We start from the raw sequence: 12,001 nt of genomic DNA, 5'->3' as shown, positions 1-12,001 counted from the left end.
AGAATTTTCATTTTTGCCCCTAACTTCTGTAGATGGATTTCCAGAAGCACCTCATATTTTGAAAAAATTTAATTTCTTACGTAGATGGATCTACGGAAGCGTACAAAATCAAAGAAATCATATTTAAACACACATTTTTTTCAATTTAAAAATACTTCCGTAGATGCATCTACGGAAGATGGTGAAAACAGAGTATTCCGTAGATGCATCTACGGAACAGTCTGCTATTTTTTGAATTCATTTCATTTTCATTTAAAAACTCCATTTCTTAAACACACACATTTTTTAATTCAGAATTACATATAAAGACAACAATAAATAGACCAATAAAAATACAATATATAAATAACGTCGATCAAATACATAATCCAAATACATAGTCGAGTACATCATCAAAAACATAAAAAAATCAAATATAAATACATCATCCAACTCGTCTACAGAGTATGACGGGTAGCATCCTGCGTACCATCCTGCTCATGTCCTCCACCTCCTTCTCCGCCTCCGAGTCCACCAAGGGCTCTGCTGGCTCCACCCATGGCGTCAAGTGCCCCACGAGTCCTGGCTCGATGTCGACGGTACAGAAATGCACTCTCTTCCAGCCTGATCATATCGTCCAGCGCACGCCTATGAGCAGTCCCCTCAGGGAATAAACCCTCTACAATGGCTCTGAGGCCCCTGTCAGCTATCTGACGACACAGAGGAAGAAGATCCTGAGTGTGGTCCAACTGAGCCTGATGCGCACGGAGAATCTCCTCGTGGGCTGGTCTGGGAGGACCTCCCTCGGTAGCTGGAAGCATGTTTGAGTGTGAGACTCTGTTGTACCAGGAGATGTATCGATCGACACAGCTCCAGTCATGCTCTAATGGCATCGCCCGTGCCTCCTCAGGGACTATGTGATGCTTAGAGCTGTCAAAATGGGCCGAAGCCCATGGGTCGACCCATCAGGCCTGAAAATAGTTAGGGCTTAGGCCTTATTTTTCGAGCCCATTTACATCCGGACCTTTTTAAACCCGGTCTTAAAATGCCCTAAAAAATATGGGTTGGCCCGTGTGGGCCATGGGTAGCCCGCGAGCCCGAAAATAATTAAAATTTTAATATAACTAGAAATTATCCTTTCCTAATTCATAAAGGTATGCTATAAACAATTTGCGTATTATGTATTTTAATTTATTTTTGGTATTACAAAGGTATAAATATCAAACAAAAGTGGATGGTTTGACTTAATTTCAAACTAAAAGGTTTCCTCCTAATATAATTATGTAGATAGTATAGAAAAGACACCATGATATATTCTAATTAAAAGTAAGGTTTAAATGAGATTTAAAAAGTTATGATGTAATTATTTATGGTAGGATAGAGTTAGTACAAATCATATATATAACAATTTGCTATAAAATAATATCTCATCAATCTAATTATAATTGTTATAAAATTATAATTGTCATGAATGTTTATATCTTAAAATTTGTTGGAACACGTTATTTAATTTTGTGTGCAAAATTAAATATAATTTAAGATGTATTTTGAATAGTTGAAATTAAGTTAATATGTTGTTTTACATTTTAATTGTAATTTATATATATTATTTAGAAATCGTAATTTTAGATATGAAAATTTATAAGGAGATTTTTTTTTTTTTTAGAAATAGGCCCGGGTAGCCCGCTGCCCAGACAGGGTTGGGCCTGGGTAGTAAAAATGGAGCCCATTTAAAAATGGGTTTTTTGGGCCCGGCCCTGAAAAGCCCGAGGCCTGCATGAGTCGGCCCATTTAGGGTCGGGTAGTCTGTTTTGACAGACAGCTCTAGTGATGCTCCCAGTCTACAAAGACCTCCTCTAACTGCATGAGGGTCATGGTGATAGGAGCTGAGACAGTAGGATCGCAGGGTATTGTCTGCTCATATCCAAACTGCCGCATGACGCGCTCTGGAAGATAGCGTACAACAGTGGTTGAGTTGGCGACCAACCATCCAGAATACAGAGCTATCTCATCAAGTGAAACCGTCTCCCGGTGCTCAGCATAGCAGTCATACTTGATGTCCTCGGCAGCCATGCGGTCAAGACTGCGCTTATATGGATCCGGCACCTGGTTCCCTCTATGGGGGTGAAACGACTGGAACGCGGCATGACCTCTGTGTAGGTGGGCACCTCTTTCCAACCAATAATGTCTGGAAAGTGTTGTAGTATCCAAGTTTGAAACAACAAAACACGATTATTTTAAAGTACTATAAAAAAGTATAAGAGTATAAGATTGTTATCACTAAAAGTGTACAGCTGCCTGCCACCGTCCTTGCCTTCCACAGGCATCCATATCCTAGTCTGTAGTAATTGTACGCCAGTACAGCCGCTCCCCAGTTGTACTCATGGATACATGTTATATCCGATAAGTACGTAAGGTATACGATGTAATGCCCCAGACTACTTTCGGGATGATCGACTGATTCCACAAACCAACACGGGTCTTTTCAGCATGCTTTGACCTCACTCACACGCTTTCTAGGAAACTTCTCAAAAGGTCACCCATCCCAATACTACTCCAAGTCAAGCAGTCTTAACTATGAAGTTCTTATGGAATGAGCTACCGAAAAGAAAATGCATCTTGTTGATATAGGTAGTACCCATCAATCCTTATAAGCTTTCCTTCAACCATGCAGTCCCATACCTGCATGGCCTCACGATCCCTCTTATTCTGATGTGGCAACCACTCCTTGCCATATTCGGCCTCGAGTGTTACATGCGGTGCAACCACCCTCGCCTTCTTCGACCTCGGGTGTTACATGCCCACCAGCTTCAGCATGGTTCGTCCTCGAACCACATCGTACTAGGAGAGGTATGGCTCTAATACCATTTGTAACGCCCCAGACTGCTTTCGGGATGATCGACTGACCTCACAAACCAACACGGGTCTTTTCAGCATGCTTTGACCTCACTCGCACGCTTTCCGGGAAACTTCCCTGAAGGTCACCATCCCAATACTACTCCAAGTCAAGCATGCTTAACTATGGAGTTCTTATGGAACGAGCTACCGAAAATAAAATGCATCTTGTTGGTATAGGTAGTATCCATCAATCCTTATAAGCTTTCCTTCAACCATGCAGTCTCATACCTGCACGGCCTCACGATCCCTCTCATTCCGATGTGGCGACCACTCATTGCCATATTCGGCCTCGAGTGTGACATGCGGTGCAACAACCCTCACCTTCTTCAGCCTCAGGTGTTACATACGACGTCTGTGTACGACGAGCTGGTGTCCACAAAGAGCTGGGTGCCTATCAAATATAGGAAGTAACACCTCAGCGCCCGCTCTCTGTGCGTAGCCTGCTCCAACTCGTCTCCCTGAGCCTGGTGTGCCGTAGTGAGCTCCGCATCATACTGTCTCTGAAGGAAGCTAAACCTGACGTGGCCCCCCGAGTCCTCTCCACCTCCTCAAGGGCATCATCGGGTTCAGCCCCCAGCTCAGCAATCAGCATCTCCTTAGCTTCCGCCTTCGTCATCCTACTGTGACGAAAGAGGGTATCCCTAATGGGTAGATGAGCAGGCATGCCACATCATCTAGGGTGATAGTAATCTCACTATGGGGTAGATGGAAGGAGGAGGTCTCAGGATGCCATCTCTCTGCAAAGGCCGTAAGCATACCATTATGCATAGTATGGTAGCCGAGCGTACAGAGGTCCCTCAAGCCTGAAGTTGCCAGTACCTCCTGAAATCATTGTTGGTCAGGCTGCGCGAGATCCCTTATCATCCTCCCATGATTGTAAAACCTCTAGGGATCCCTGTTCTGAAATTTTATAAAAAAATTAAACGGTCAGTAATAATCAAGGTGAGAGCTGAAGAAAATAAATATTTAACTATCAAATAAAACTTACATCTTCATCCCATATACTTCTCGTAGCATGATCAACATATCCAGTAAGCAGAGAAGCGTCTACAGGTCCACCGGGGTACCAAACAGGCTCTGGCACAGGCACTGCCCCCCGCACCAGATCATTCTCGTGTACCTTCGGAGGTGGCCCGCAGAAGAAGTACTTCCTGACGAAGTCTGTGTGAGGGTGGTGGCAACTCTGACGTAGAAGTACCCTCAAGATCATCCCGAGGTCTCCGTGATGTAGTAGTGGACGTAGATGGAGTGGGCCTGGCTGATGCAGGTGAACGAATGGGCCCGGCTGGAGCGGGTGATGGAGTGGGCCTGGCTGATGCAGGTAAACGAATGGCCCGATTGGAGCGGGTGATGGAGTGGGCCTATCTGATGCAGGTGAAGGAATGGGCCCGACTGAAGTGGGTGTGTCGGATGTAGAAGGTGGGTCAGGTACAACCGCAACTCCATCGGTCACCTGAGATAGTGTGCGCACCGTCCGTTCTCGCTGAACGGATGCGTGTTGTGCTGTCCTACCATGGATGTCTCTGTCCGGACCGTGAGTCATGATGTGTGCCTTATGATACAAAAATGATCGAGTTAGAAACTGTGTATTTATAAATAAACATAAAGATAAAAACAGGAAAATACTCTTCCATAGATGCATATACGGAAACACCATGTTTTCAGAAATCTTGGGTTCTTCCGTAGATGGATCTGCGGAAGTACCTTTGTTCCAAAAACATTGGGTGTTTCCGTAGATGGATCTACAGAAGCACCCTAACGCACATCCCTTCCGTAGATCCATCTACGGAACCTACTGAAAGCTGAGTACGCAACAATGGCGTCTTCTCCACTGTTCAATCATCCAAAAACACTATTTTTTGTCTTGATCGTCCGTTTTAAACCTAAAACATTACCTACATTGTCTATGAACACTATTTCTAAACCTATACAATCAATTATACACCTAAATATCAAATTCTAATTCGATTTCACAGCTACTCTAAAATAACTCAAAATATCGAAAACTTACTGATTAAATAGATATTTGAAGTTGATGGAATGCGTTGGAAGTTGATGTTGACAATGTCAGTCGAACTCGAGCGAAAGAAATGCACTGTAGGAGATGTTTATTTTTTGGGGTTGAGAGAGAGTTTGTGTTTGAAGAAGAGAAAACTGAAGAATGGGGAGGGTAAGGGTCTGGCGCGAAGTATAACATCAAATACTTCCGTAAATGGATTCACGAAATACTCCCGTATGTGCATCTATGGAACAAAGTAAACGTAAAAAAAAAAAACTTCCGAAAATCCATCTACGGAAGCACGAGGGTAAATTTGTCAATTCGGTAATGCGCCTAAATGTTATGGGGTGGGTGAAAAACTTTCGTTTTTTTTGGCTAAATTACAGTTTTGGTCCCCCTATTTTAGTGTTTTCACGATTTTAGTCCCCCTGTTTTGTTTTTAAACACTTTTGGTCCCCCATCCCCACTTTGGCTACCAAAAACGCCTATGTGGCACTTTTTAAGTTACGTGGCATTATCATTTCGTTCATTTTTTTCCATGTCATTAAAATTAAATATTAAAATTATTATTAAAATTGGGTTATTTAAGAAAACACAATCTTCTTCGTTGCTAGGGTTTCCCATCTACAAACTCGGCCTCTTTTTCTTTTTTGTGTTTTTCAGATTTAAGGGTGGCACACACTGATCTACTTTCCTCTTCTTCTTCTTCTTCTTCTGTGTTTCATTGCAATCCGTCCTTCCTATGGCATCTGAAGCATTTAGCATTTCAAGTAACATCTCTCATCCTAGGAGAAGAAGGCTGCAGTGTTATTGTGGGTTGGACGCCCCCCTTGTTACTTCCTGGACATCTCAGAATCCAGGTCGAAGGTTCTATGGTTGTGGGTTATACAAGGTAATTCAAAATCCCTTATTTTTCACGTGCTTGTATAAAAGTTTTAATTTTCTCAGTTACAAGGAAGGAAACTTTTAATTCAAAATCCCTTAATTTTCTCAGTTTTAATTTTCGTGTGTTATACAGTTACAAGGAAGGAAAGGATGTGCATATTTTGAGTGGTACGATGAGCAACTGGAAGAACGTTCAAATGAGGTCATCAACTCATTATTGAAGAAAGTTAACAAATTGAAAAAGGAATTATTGATAAAGAAGACTGATGACAAGTTGAAAAAGAAAGTCAAATTTTTAGTTACATTTTTGGTTTTGTCTTGGGTTCTGATATTAGTGTTGCTTCTAAAAATTGTAGTTGGATAATGTATTGTTGGTTGGATAATGTATTGTTAGTGTAATGATAATGTAATATGGGTGTAATGTATTTTGACAACGAAAATTATCAGTACATGGTTTATTTTGAAAATTATGAATACATGGTTCTATTTCAGAATTATCAGCCTGTTTAGATTGCTTATGGTTAAATTATCAGTACATGGTTAAATTATCAGTATATGGTTCTATTTCAAAATTATAAGCCTGTTTAGATCTCTTATGGTTCAAATAGTTAATACATTTGTTAAGCTGCAATTGTTAATACAACAATGACAGTAACATTTCAAAACAACATTCAATTTCAATTCAGTTGGCAAGCTGCAAATGTTAATACAACAATGACAGTAACATTGCATCAAATAGTTAATACATTTGTTAACATTTCAAAACAACAATAACAGTAACTTTGCCATAGTCAATGCATTTGTTAACTTTCAAAACAACAATGACAGTAACTTTGCAAATAGTTAATACATTTGTTAACTTTCAAAACAACAATGACAGTAATTTGTTTCACAAGTTCCATCAAGCACTAGATTTGTTCCATCAGTAAGCATTAGATAATACATTTGCCCAAAAGGTTAATACATTTGCACAAAAGGTTGGTACATTTTCCTAAAAGGATTTCCTATCTAGTTGTTTCTTGTGTTAGAGGCGCTTGTGATCCTTGTGTCAAAACAGTAGGCGCTTCATCGGTTGATGACTTCTTTTGCTTCTTTGTTTTGGTATTTCCTGAGGTTGATGCTTTCTTCTGCTTATTTGTCTTATTACTTCCTTTGGGCAACTGTCGATCCGCTGCTGTCTTTCCCTTGCACGTCCTTGAATTGTGCCCAAAATTCCCACAGCTTTTACACTTGACAGTTGTCAAGATTCTAGGTAACACATTGCTTGAAATGGGCTCATCATTAGACTTGTTTCTTTTCTTTTTGGGTCGTCCTGGCGCTCTCCTCATGACTGGTGGATTAATTGGTTCACCTTCCGTTGTTGGCCAAAGTCTTGGACCATTCGAAGGTAGAACAATATAAGAGTATGTGGCCTTGAAACTTGTTTTCCTGTGCAGCAAGAATTTCAGAATTTCAGTTCAGCAAGAATTAAGCAAGAATTCAGTATATAACTCGGTATATCTGAAAAACACAAATACACAAATACACAGTCATGCTAATTTCAGTTCAGTTCAGCAAGAATTACTGAATTCACATATACACAAGAACACAAATACACAAGAATTTCAGTTCAGCCAGAATTAAGCAAGAATTCAGTATCCGAATTTAACCATAACTCAGAATATAACCATAACTCAGTATATAACCATAACTCAGAATTTAACCATAACTCAGTCATGCTAGAACTCATAATTTAACCATAACTCAGTCATGCTAGAACTCAGAATTTCAGAACCCAGAATCTCAGAACTCAGAATCTCAGTATGCCACAAAAGGAAATGTGCCACAAAAGGAAATGTAGTTCAATACAAGTAAAATACAATTGCATACCTATAATACTGTGAGACAAAAGGAAATGTGTCAGCCTTTTTGTGTAAAATACAACCAATGGCGTGAACACATGGAATGCCGCTTAGAGCCCATTTACGGCAAGCGCAGTGATGTAGTTGTAAGTTCACCTCGTAAGTGTCCGTACCATTGGTCACACTAAATATATTGAAAGCATCATCTCCGTGCCATGTTGGTGTCCAACCACCAGCTTCCCTCTTCAATCTTTCAATAGTTTGTTCCACCCTAGGACAAATATTGCCTCTGAATCGAGTAATGAGATTTTTCTGCTTCACTATCCTTGTTGTAATGTAATGCTTTATACCTTCGAGTAAAGTGATGATGGGCTTGTCTCTATACTCCAATATAGCCATGTTGAACGCCTCACACATGTTATTTACCTGCAAATCACAATGACTATAAGTGCGGAATGCAGACCTACTCCACATGGCAGCCGGAATGTCCTTCATGTCTTTACAAGCAGCTGGATCGATAAGTTCAATTTTTTTCATGGCTCTTTCCCAATCTGGAACTACGGTTGCCCTAGCTGCTTGCCATAGTAACTCTTTCATGCGTGTGCCAGGGTACCTCTTCTTCCAGTTTCCGTACAAGTGCTTAACACACAACCTGTGTTCTACATTCGGCCCCAACTCAGCAATAGCCGGCACCAAGCCCTATCATAATACAACAATGTTAATATTGTATAACATAATAAAAAAGGAAAACAATAATGAAAAAAGTAAGATAACAACCTTTTGTTGGTCTGAAATAAAACCATAAGACCTTGGAAAAATGTTGTTTAGATCTGCTAATAAAAGATCCAGAAACCACTTCCATGAGTCTCTTGTCTCGGCTTCCACCACAGCATAAGCAATTGGATAAATCTGATTGTTCCCGTCCATTCCCACTGCCGCCATTAGCTGACCACCGTACTCACCCTTCAAAAAACATGCATCAAGACCAATCAAAGGCCTGCAGGTATATGCGAATGCTGCTTTACAGGCCTCCAGACATATGTATATCCTCTCAAAAACAGGTCCAACATCAGACATACCACACTTGATTATGACAGTGGTATTAGGATTAGACCTTCTGAGCTCCTCGGCATAATTTCTCAAATATGCGTATTGCTCAGTCTCAGCACCATGTATTAGTTCCAATGCTCTTGTTTTGGCCCTATATGCTTGTGCCGACGACAACTTCACACTCCACTTTTCAAGTGACTCTGCAACCAACCCCTTTGGCCTCATTTCAGGTGTATGTCTCAAGAGTGGTATGAATTTCTTAGCCAGCCATTCTGTTGTAGCTTGCCTATTCTTAGCAGTCCTATGACAAGTGTGATCATCAGTCATGCTCACCAACTGCCAGTATTCGTTCGCTACCCTTTTACTAAATCTCATGTAAAAGGGACAGTCCTTATCACACCTAACAACAACTCGTTTCCTATCGTTTTTCGTGATATGTAGGTTTTTTATCTTTTCCATTGCAAATGACTTCACTGCCTCTCTAATAAGACTTTTTGAGGCAAATGACATTCCAAGCTCAAATCTCACATGATCCCCACTTTCGGGCATTTTAAACTTCGGAAAAGTAGGTTCATCACCTTCGTCCTCACTTCCTCGAGGAGTATCAAGTTCATCTGATTCAACATCATAGGCTTCTTGAAAATCAGATGCTTTGGTTGGTTCTTGGGTTGAGGAGACTTGGGTTACATCGTTGTTTTCTTGTGTAAATGTGTGGCTTGGTACCTCGTGTGTCCAATCCCAATCATCCTCAACTAAGAGCATCTCCAATGGTGTAATCCATTTTTGGGTTCTTTATGGGTCCCACTAGCCACATCATCTTAAAATAATTTGTATAATTTTTATTTTAATTGTATAATTCTAAAAAGTTATTATTGGGCCCACAACTTTACCTCATAAACTAATTTGATTGGGTACCACAATTTTTTCATAGTTGCATTGCAATGCAATGGTACTATGATGTGGCATGTCTAGGTGGAGAACTCAAAAGAAAATACCACCATTGAAGATGCTCTAAGTCATCATTTACAAAATCCTCACTATCACCCAAATCATCTTTCTCATCTTGCACATAATCTTCGTCGTCCTCACTTTCATCCTCATTTACTACTTCTTCCCTATCTTCCACATGTATTTCTTCTCTCTCTTCCATATGTATTTCTTCTCTCTCTTCCATATTTACCTTTTCCCTCCCTTCCATATTTACTTCTTCCCTATCTTCCATATGTATTTCTTCTCTCTCTTCCATATGTAATTCTTCTCTCTCTTCCATATTTACCTTTTCCCTCCCTTCCATATTTACTTCTTCCCTATCTTCCACATTTACCTTTTCCCTTTCTTCCACATTCACTTCTTCCATATGTACTTCAACATACTCTCTTGCTTCTTCTTCGGTTAAAACTTCGGGTTCATCTACTACATGCTCAACATAGATATTACCAATATCGTAGCCCTTCATGTCTTCCCCAAATTTCAACACATCTGCATCACTGTCAAGAGGTCTCAGCCCACGCTCAAACGATAATTTTGGGTGATGATACCACATGCCCTTGATTTTTACATAACCCAACTCATTTATAACCTTCATAAAGTCCATATAACACATATAATCCACATCAAATTCCCAATTCAGTTCTTCTACCTTTCCATTAACATAAATCTTACAAGGATACAGAACAAAGTACCCCCCATGATTAATCCTTAACCTAACTACACTTTTTTCAGCAGGCCTATAACAAAAAAACAAACAATTAACAAACAAACTTCCAAATATTATAAACATGAATGAGCAGCAAAATTTCAACAACAAAGTACCCCTCAGTTAACGACAACAAACTCTCAGTTCAGCAAAATCTCAGCAAATAATCAATATACTATAAACATGAATTAATAGCAAAATTTCCAGTTAACAACATACCTAAAACAAAACTTCTCCTCTGGCTTAGACTTAGAAGAAGACATTTCTGCATATGAAATCAATTGAAGGTCTGCGGTGAAATTAGGGCTTTCAAAATAAAATTAGGGGTGAAAATTAGGTCTGCGATTGAAGGTCGAAATTACCTGGAGGATGCGTTTTTGTGGGATGCGATTTGGACGCGATTCAGACCTCAAGCCTTGCTTTCCCTTTCGTCATGCTTCGTTCGTCCCCTTCTTCGTCGTGCTAATGGTTCTCAGAAACGCCTACTTTCTTCTTCTGTGTTTTGTTTTTAAATAAAACAATAAAATAAATAAACATAAATTACTTACTTTTTATTATTTGTTGGTGAAATGACCTGGCATTTGATCTTAATGAAAGAAGCATGCCACGTAATTTAAAAAGTGCCACATAGGCGTTTTTGGTAGCCAAAGTGGGGATGGGGGACCAAAAGTGTTTAAAAACAAAACAGGGGGACTAAAATCGTGAAAACACTAAAATAGGGGGACCAAAACTGTAATTTAGCCTTTTTTTTTTAATAGGCTCTTTTTAAGACTTATAAATTATATATTGAATGATATAAATGCTTTGAAATACGATACAAAAAATGTACTAATGTTCAAATAAGACAACTGAATTTTAAATGGGTTACAAGTCTTGGTGTAATTAGAGCTTTGAAAATGAGCTATCCACTCTAAACAAATTAGTCCTTTCGGATTTAAGTTTTTAGTTTTAAAACAATACACAAACTTGAAAAGATTTATTATCTTTGATTTTGAATATGATTAGAGTTTCAAACGGTAGTATTTAAATTAGTTTTTTTAGTATGATTACTTTGATGTTAAAGGTAGATCTTAATTTATAAATATTATAATACATATTTATAATAAGAATTTTATCAATTTAACAAATATTTTAAATAATTTAATTTTTTAATATTGTAAAGATATTAATTGTAAATTTATCTATAATTTCTCTTATTTATTGTGTTTTTACTTGTAATTTTATTTAGGATTTTTTTATTTAAGAAGAAAACTATCCTTGCATTTTGAGTTGTTATGAAATATGGATTTAGAATAAAGAACATTTTGAGTTGCATTAACCAATTTTATTACTGCATTAATTAAATTTTTACATTGCATTAATCAAGTTTGGTGAATGTTGAAAATTATTTTTAATATCTGAACGTTGCATTAACCAACTTCATTACTGTATTAACCAAATTTTTACACTGCATTAATCAAATTTGGTGACTGCTGTAAAATATTGTTCATGAATAGTAACGTGAACAGTTTCATCTGTACATGAATCGTACTGGTCTGTACATAAACAGTGTCGTCTATACATTAACAATGTCGTCCGTACATACGGTGTAGGTGTATGATTTGGTATAAAAATATCATTTCTGAATAGATTAACCTAATAATCAAATTTTAA

The sequence above is a fragment of the Vicia villosa genome, linkage group LG1, assembly GCF_029867415.1.
Source record: "Vicia villosa cultivar HV-30 ecotype Madison, WI linkage group LG1, Vvil1.0, whole genome shotgun sequence".
NCBI lineage: Eukaryota > Viridiplantae > Streptophyta > Magnoliopsida > Fabales > Fabaceae > Vicia > Vicia villosa.
The sequence above is the reverse complement of the archived record's forward strand: the minus strand, read 5'-3'. Positions refer to the sequence as shown.